Below are 8,285 nucleotides of genomic sequence, written 5' to 3'. Positions count from 1 at the left end.
CCATGAAAGGGGGGTGAGGGGACCATGCATACCACAAAGGGGGGTGAGCGGTACCATGCATACCACAAAAGGGGGGTGATGGGACCATGCATACCAGGAATGGGGGGTGAGGGTGACTATGCATACCAGGATAGGGGGGTAGGAACATGCATACCAGGATGGGGGGATAAGGGGGACCATGCATACCAGGAAATAGGGGGGGTGAGGGGGACCATGCATACCAGGAAATGGGGGTGAGAGGACCATGAATACCAGGAAAAGGGGGTGAAGGCACCATGCATACCAGGAAAAGGGGGTGAGTGGGACCATGCATAACAGGAAAGGGGGGTGAGAGGACCATGCATACCAGGAAAGGGGGGTGAGGGGGACCATGCATACCAGGATAGGGGGGGGTGAGGGGACCATACATTCCAGGAAAGGGGGGTGAGTGTGACCATGCATACCAGGAAAGGGGGGGTGAGGGGGACCAGGCATACCAGGAAAGGGGGGGTGACGGGACCATGCATACCAGCAAAAGGGGGGTTAGAGGACCGTGCATACTAGGATTGGGGGGTGAGGGTTAGCATGCATATCAGGATTGGGGGTGAGAGGACCATGCATACCAGTATTGGGGGCTGCATTATTGCATTATTATTAAATCTTCATATAGAAACTACATTCATATTCTAGAATACCCAATGCGTTAGAATCGGGCCACCATCTAGTTTATATATATTGATGAAGGGTATTGTTGTATTTCGACTGTTTGTATTTGCAATATTGTGTATTGATATAGTGGCTTTAACATTTCTATAACATTCAGCTTGGGCTGGGAGTGTGACTTCTTCCACTGGGTATTCAGGTGTTTGTGATATGGTTAATTGACATGTATTGTGATTGGTTGTAGCCTTATATTATGTGTCTTTATATATTGTGCAGTAACATGTTTTTTATGCTATGACTAAGGGCAGTATTGCCTGAAACTTGTCAGCTTGTCTTTATGATGTACTAATAAAGGACAAGACTTTTATTCTATTTTCATCTCCTCCATTTAATATTTGCATGAGCTGGACAAGTAAGTGATTTGCATTTTTACCTGGGAGTCGGCTGGCAGGAACTTGATGGTGATCAGTGCTCTGCACATGTCTAATGAGAATTGGATTCAAACACGTCTGGTTGGGTGAGCTGATAAAATCCTAGTATTTACAAATATATACCACCTACCACTGCTACCTGCCTCTATATACCACCTACCACTGCTACCTGCATCTATATATACCACCTACCACTGCTACCTGCCTCTATATATACCATCTACCACTGCTACATGCCTCTATATATACCATCTACCACTGCTACCTGCCTCTATATATACCATCTACCACTGCTACCTGCCTCTATATACCACCTACCACTGCTACCTGCCTCTATATACCATCTACCACTGCTACCTGCCTCTATATATACCATCTACCACTGCTACCTGCCTCTATATACCACCTACCACTGCTACCTGCCTCTATATACCACCTACCACTGCTACCTGCCTCTATATACCACCTACCACTGCTACCTGCCTCTATATATACCATCTACCACTGCTACCTGCCTCTATATACCACCTACCACTGCTACCTGCCTCTATATACCACCTACCACTGCTACCTGCCTCTATATACCACCTACCACTGCTACCTGCCTCTATATATACCACTGCTACTTGCCACTATATATACCATATATGTGCTGATGGTAGGCGGCTTTGCATAAATGTAGGGAGTGGTAAGAAGAGCTAAATGCACATTTGGGTCTGTTATTTTATTTGTCCCACAATTTTGGATGATGAACAAACCCTGTATTTAAAATATACTTGTAAGAGAGATCAATAGTATTTAAGTGAGACCATTTAAAAAAATAGAGCTCAAAGTAGATGCAACATGGTCCATTCAGTGGTACATAGGACTAGAACAAGAAAATTGTAAACTGGAGATGAATGGATCAATATGATAAGGATCAATTTTAAGTCACATTAACTGAAATATACAGTCGTGGAGTTCCTCATAAAGAAATGCAGCTAGGACACCATTTGATCTCTCCTAGAGTGGATTTTGCTATCTTGTACAGTTTAAATCAGTGCCTAGGTTATCAAAGATTAGTGGGTCCAGTAGGGCACAGACTAGTGCAGATCTGTATGTTTGTATGAGAGAGTTGTATTCCATCTCCAAATTTATTGGGTAAGTGGATTCTATTAGTGATTAGCGAATGTGTTCGCCACTACTCGATACTCGCGAACACATACACTGTGTTCCAAATTATTATGCAAATGATATTTTTCTCTGATTTTCCTAAATGGTCAGTGCAAATGACAGTCAGTCTAATAAAAGTCATCACCGGTTAGAGTATACATCAAATTTTATTGAAGAAACCTCCCAATGATAACAGTATAATCTCCAAAATGAATAAAAACTCAAATTGCACTGTTCCAAATTATTAGGCACATTAGAATTTCTAAACATTTGATATGTTTTAAAGAACTGAAAATGTTCATTTGTGGAATTTGCAGCATTAGGAGGTCACATTCACTGAACAAAAAAGCTATTTAACTCCAAAACATCCTAACAGGCCAAGTTACATGCTATCATAGGAACCCTTCTTTGATATCACCTTCACAATTCTTGCATCCATTGAACTTGTGAGTTTTTGGAGAGTTTCTGCTTGTATTTCGTTGCATGAAGTCAGAATCACCTCCCAGAGCTGCTGTTTTAATGTGAACTGCCTCCCACCCTCATAGATCTTTTGCTTGATGATACTCCAAAGGTTCTCTATAGGGTTGAGGTCAGGGAAAGATGGTGGCCACACCAAGAGTTTATCTCCTTTTATGCCCATAGCAGTCAATGACTCAGAGGTATTCTTTGCAGCATGAGATGGTGCATTGTTATGCATGAAAATGATTTTGCTCCTGAAGGCACGTTTCTGCTTTTTATACCATGGAAGACAGCTGTCAGTCAGAAACTCAATATACTTTGCAGAGGTCATTTTCACACCTTCAGGAACCTTAAGAGCCCTACCAGCTGTTTCCCCATGATTCCGGCCCAAAACATGACTCCTCCACCTCCTTGCTGATGTCGCAGCCTTGTTGGGACATAGTGGCCATCCACCAACCAACCATCTGGACCATCCAGGGTTGCTCGACACTCATCAGTAAACAAGACTGTATGAAAATTAGTTTTCATGTATGTCTGGGCCCACTGCAATCGTTTCTGCTTGTGAGCACTGTTTAGGGGTGGCAGAATAGTAGGTTTATGCACCACAGCAAGCCTTTGAAGGATCCTACACCTTGAGGTTCAAGGGACTCCAGAGGCACCAGCAGCTTTAAATATCTGTTTGCTGGTTTGTAATGGCTTTTTAGCAGCCGCTCTCTTAATCTGATGAACTTGCCTGGCAGAAACCTTCCTCATTCTGCCTTTATCAGCACAAACATGTCTGTGCTCAGAATCAACCACAAATCTCTTAACAGTATGATGATCACGTTTAAATTTTTGGGAAATATCTAATGTTTTCATCTCTTAACCAAGGCATTGCACTATTTGATGCTTTTCAGCAGCAGAGAGATCCTTTTTCTTTCCTAAATTCCTTGAAACCTGTGCCCTGCTTAATAATGTGGAACATCATTCTTAAGTAGTTTTCCTTTAATTGGGCTCACCTGGTAAACTAATTATCACAGGCATTTGAGATTGATTTCAGTGATCCAAAGAGCCCTGATACACAATACCATCTATGAGTTTATTTGAAAAGCAAAAAATTACATCTTTATGACACTTAAATCCAATTTTCATAATAATTTGGAACACAGTGTATATACATATCATTGCATATATCAAGAGGGTGCTGTGTTCTGGTGCTGCTGCAACCTGTGGGATATATTGCTCGTATATACGGTACCTAGCCTCCTGTGTAATTGGCTTTGAAAATTTTTTGGGCCAGAGCTAATAGAGCTTTTTTTATTGCAAAGCAAACCAGAGCTCTATTTTGCCCTCCATTTGCTTTTTGACAGTGCACAACACAGCCAGATCCTTTTCCTAGCACAGCGTAAAAATCCAGCAATTTTAAAGGGGTCCCAAACATCCCTTTTGAGTGTGCAGAGAAATATTCATTTTTTATGTGGTACAGTTGGGTGTTTTTTTTGTTTTCTTTACACTATTTTGCTGAACCCCCCCAAAAATACAGACAGGCCAAATATTTTACAGTGTGGTATATCTGTGACACGCCTCATCCATCCGTCTGCTAAAAATTTTGGTCTTTTAGCCCTAATTTCATTTTTTTTTTTTTGCTGTCTGGCACTGTTCTTATATACAGCACTATTTAGCCCAAAAAAAATTAAAAAACAGGCCACACATTTTTCAGTGTGGTATCTGCGTGCCAGCTCATATCTGTGTGTGATCAAAGTTTGGCCAGTTTATGGCTGTTTTCTTTTTTTGTCTGGGGTGTCAATGGACTTATATACAGCAGTATTTACCCCCAAAAATTTTAAACAAAAAAAATTGTCGTAGTGGTATCTCCGTGCCAGTTCATATCTGTGCGTGCTCAAAGTTTGGCCAGTTTACGGCTGATTTCTTTTTTGGTCCTGGGTGTCATTGGACTTAAATACAGCATTATTTAGCAAACTATTAAAAAAAATACAGGCCACACATTTTTCGATGTGGTATCTGCATGCCAGCTCATATCTGTGTGTGCTCAAATTTTGGCCAGTTTAGGCTGGTTTCTTTGTTGGTCCTGGGTGTCACTGAACTTATATACAGCAGTATTTAGCACAAAAAAATTATAAAAAATACAGGCCAGAAATTGTTGGTTGTGGTATCTCCCTAACAGGCCTCATTTATCCTTGCCCAAAATTTGGCCATTTTAGGACTATACATTGTATTTTATTTGCAGTCTGTTATATAGTACTTATTAAATCTGGTAAGGCAAAAGACATTTTATCCTAATGTACAGATAGGTAAAAGTGTGGTTTTCCAGCACACGTATCACATACAAGTTGCCTCCCAAATCACCCTTTTGTATTGAACGTGTCTAATATTATAGTCCATTTACAATGGGCAAGGCGCATGGCAAGGGATGGGGAAGTGGGTGTGATGGTGCAAGCAGAGGCCGCGGACGTGGGCAAGCTGAAATTGGGCCACCGAAAATACCCCCATCTTCTAGCTGGACCGTAGTGTCCAAAGTCCTAGGGGACCGTGGCAAGACAGCACTATTGAAGACCAAGCAGTGTGAAAAGTTTGTTAGTTTTATAGCGGATAATACTTCCAGTTACTTATCCACCACCAACAGCAACCTGTCTTCAACACGGTCAAGTCACAGTTGCCATGAATCGGGACCTCATATGCCTTACCCTGATCCTCCTTCCTCCCACCATGCTGAGTGTCCTGAGACAACTGATCCCACACTCGGACACTCCGAAGAGCTGTTCAGTTTTCCATTTGGAGATTCGCGGCTCTCGCCTGGTCCACTTGAAGAGGGCAAGATGATATTCCATGTAACAATGCACAAATCTTTGAGCATCCACGATCAAAGAGGTGGATGATGATGAGACACAATGCCGGAAAGTCAGGAGGAGGCCCAGGGTTTGGAAGTGGAAGATGAGTGGATGATGTAGTAACAGACCCAACTTGTCAGGAGGACATGCACAGTGAGGACAGCAGCACACAGGGGGAGATAGGCATCGCACCACTTCAGGTGGGAAGAAGCAGTGTGGTAGCTGCAGACAGAAGACGTGCAACTGTTCCCCGTAACACCAACCTGATGGAAGTTGCCAGTCCAACTGTTAGGTCTTCCTGAGTCTGGTTATTTTTTAAAGACTTTGCCAATAACCCCAAACAGGCCATTTGCAACACCTGCCATGCCAGCATCAGCAGGGGTAGCAAAACTGCCAGCCTTACCACCACCAGCATGATCAGGCACATGCCAGCAAAGCACCCGACTTTGTCGGAACAATCCCAGGCTCCAGGAACAGTGTCTGCGGGTGACACAACTGCTTCTTCCATTGTTGTGTGTACAAGCAAATCCCCTGTACACGGTGCATGCGAAGATGCCTCCTGCCCTGCACCTGCCGTTGGCCACAATCAAATATCAGCATCATCAAGCATGTCCACGTCCTTGTCCCACCGCAGCCTTCAGTTGTCCATACCCCAGTCATTGAAACGTAAGCGTAAATATTCTCATATTTCTCGTCTGCTTGTGGTTAAAATGTTGCCTTTAAGGCTCGTGGATATGGAAGCTTTCTGCAACCTGATGACAGCGGCCATCTCAAGGTACTCAGTCCCCAGCTGCCACTATTTCTCCCGCTGTGCCGCCCCCACATTACACAAGCACGTGTCCCACAACAATACCTGTGCCCTCAACAATGCAGTTACTGGGAAAGTACACCTAACCACGGACACGTGGACAGGTGTTTGTGGACTTAACATAGTAGAAGCAGGGACCAAGTCAGACCTTGGGATGTAACACGTCCTTCTGACACCAAGGATTGCAGGCCCAACATCAATCAGGATTGCCCTCACTGTGTACAGCTCCTGCACCTCCTCCTCCTCCTCTTCAGCCTCCATGTCTGAAAGGAGCACATCAGTCACAAGCTGGAAGCACTGTCAAAGCAAAGCGTCAACAGGCTGTGCTGAAGTTAATTTGCTTAGGTGACAAACCGCACAATGCTGAAGAGTTGTTGACAGCTCTGAAAGAGCAGGCAGATATGTGGCTGACACCGCTAAATCTCCAGCCAGGCATGGTTGTGTGTGACAATGGCAGGAACCAGGTGGCGGCTCTGAGGTGAGGCGGACTGACACACGTACAATGCCTGTCCCATGTGCTGAACTTAGTTGTTCAATGCTTTCTAAAAAGCTATCAGGAGAATCTTCTGCCTGTGTGCACATTTTAGAAAGTCAGCTACAGCTTCAGCCGCCCTTGCCATACTTCAACAGCGATTGCAGATTCCGGCTCACCAACTGGTGTGTGATTTCCCCACACGTTGAACTCTACAATCCATATGTTGGAAAGGATTTGTGAGCAGAAGTGGGCAGTTGTTGAATACCAGCATCAAAAAGGCTGTCGTGTTTCAGGTTTCACACCACACATAAGACCTCAGTAGTGGACATGGATGTCAGACATATGTAGCATCTTCCAAAACTTTGAGGAGCCCACCAAGATGGTGAGCGGTGATGACGCGATAATTAGCGTCACTATCATTCTGAAAAGCACTCTGCTCACAATAAAAGAGGATACATTGCAGTCGGAGCATGAGGACATGGATCAAGGAACCATAAAGGGTGATTACATACAGCCCAGCTTCATGTCATCCCAACATGGATTGATTGACAATGAGGGAGAGGAGGAGTAGGAAGAACAGGAGCTACTTTCATGCGCTATAGACGGGACTACAACCACAACTGTCATACCGTCTATTCAGTCTGGATGGCCTGAGGTTAGAGAAGAAGAGGAAGAGGAGAAGGACACCTTGGTCAGTCAGCCTGTTGGTGAGGACATGGAAGGCTTGCCTGTTTCCAGTCTGGCACGCATGGCCGAGTTTATGTTGTGCTGCCTTTCCTGTGACCCTCGCATTGTCAAAATATCGGGTAACAGTGATTACTGGCTTGTGACACTTTTAGACCCACGCTACAAGGATAACTATGTATCTCTTGTTCCAGAGGCAGACAGGTGTTCCAAAATGGTGCAGTACCATAGGGCCATCGTTGCAGAGTTATTAAAAAAATTCCCTTCTTGAAACGCAGGCAGCAGAGATAACATTTCATTAGCCAACCAAGCAGGACAGGCGGCACAGGCACAAGACCACTCCAGCAGAGGCAAGGCAACACTGGCAAAGTTCTGGGACAGTTTTCTAAGACCCTCCCATCGCCCGTGCACTGAGGCGCGGGGTAATCTCACAAGGAATGCAATCTTTTCTAAGATGCTGAGGGAGTACCTTAGTGACCGTACCAATGTCCTCCATGATTCCTCTGTGCCTTTTAATTATTTGGTATCCAAACTGGACACATGGCATAAGCTGGCTCTCTATGCCTTGGTGGTCCTGGCCTGCCCTGCCACTAGTGTTTTGTCTGAGCGGGTTTTTAGTGCTGCTGGTGGCATTACCACAGATAAGCACATTTGCCTTTCTACGGAAAATGCAGACAGGCTGACTCTTCTAAAAATGAACAAGGGATGGATTAGGCCTGACTTTGCAACACCACCAAATGATGACAGTTAGGCATAAACTCCAATGCAGTGTTTTTTTGTGAGGTGTATTCACATGCACCTCTTCA

The 8,285-nt window shown here is 44.3% G+C and overlaps 1 long non-coding RNA gene across 1 annotated transcript in view; it reads left to right on the top strand.

The window, feature by feature from the left end:
- The first annotated feature begins 953 nt into the window (after nucleotides 1-953).
- Nucleotides 954-8,285, top strand: part of LOC141096313 (uncharacterized) — a 96,615-nt gene continuing 89,283 nt past the window's right edge. Inside the window, exon 1 of the long non-coding RNA XR_012233647.1 lies at nucleotides 954-1,159. This is a non-coding gene — a long non-coding RNA (uncharacterized lncRNA). The remainder of the gene's footprint in view (nucleotides 1,160-8,285) is intronic.

The sequence above is a fragment of the Dendrobates tinctorius genome, unplaced genomic scaffold (assembly GCF_039654945.1).
Source record: "Dendrobates tinctorius isolate UK_male_01 unplaced genomic scaffold, ASM3965494v1 ptg000073l, whole genome shotgun sequence".
Taxonomy (NCBI): Eukaryota; Metazoa; Chordata; class Amphibia; order Anura; family Dendrobatidae; genus Dendrobates; species Dendrobates tinctorius.
This window is presented reverse-complemented; position numbering and strand designations above follow the sequence as displayed.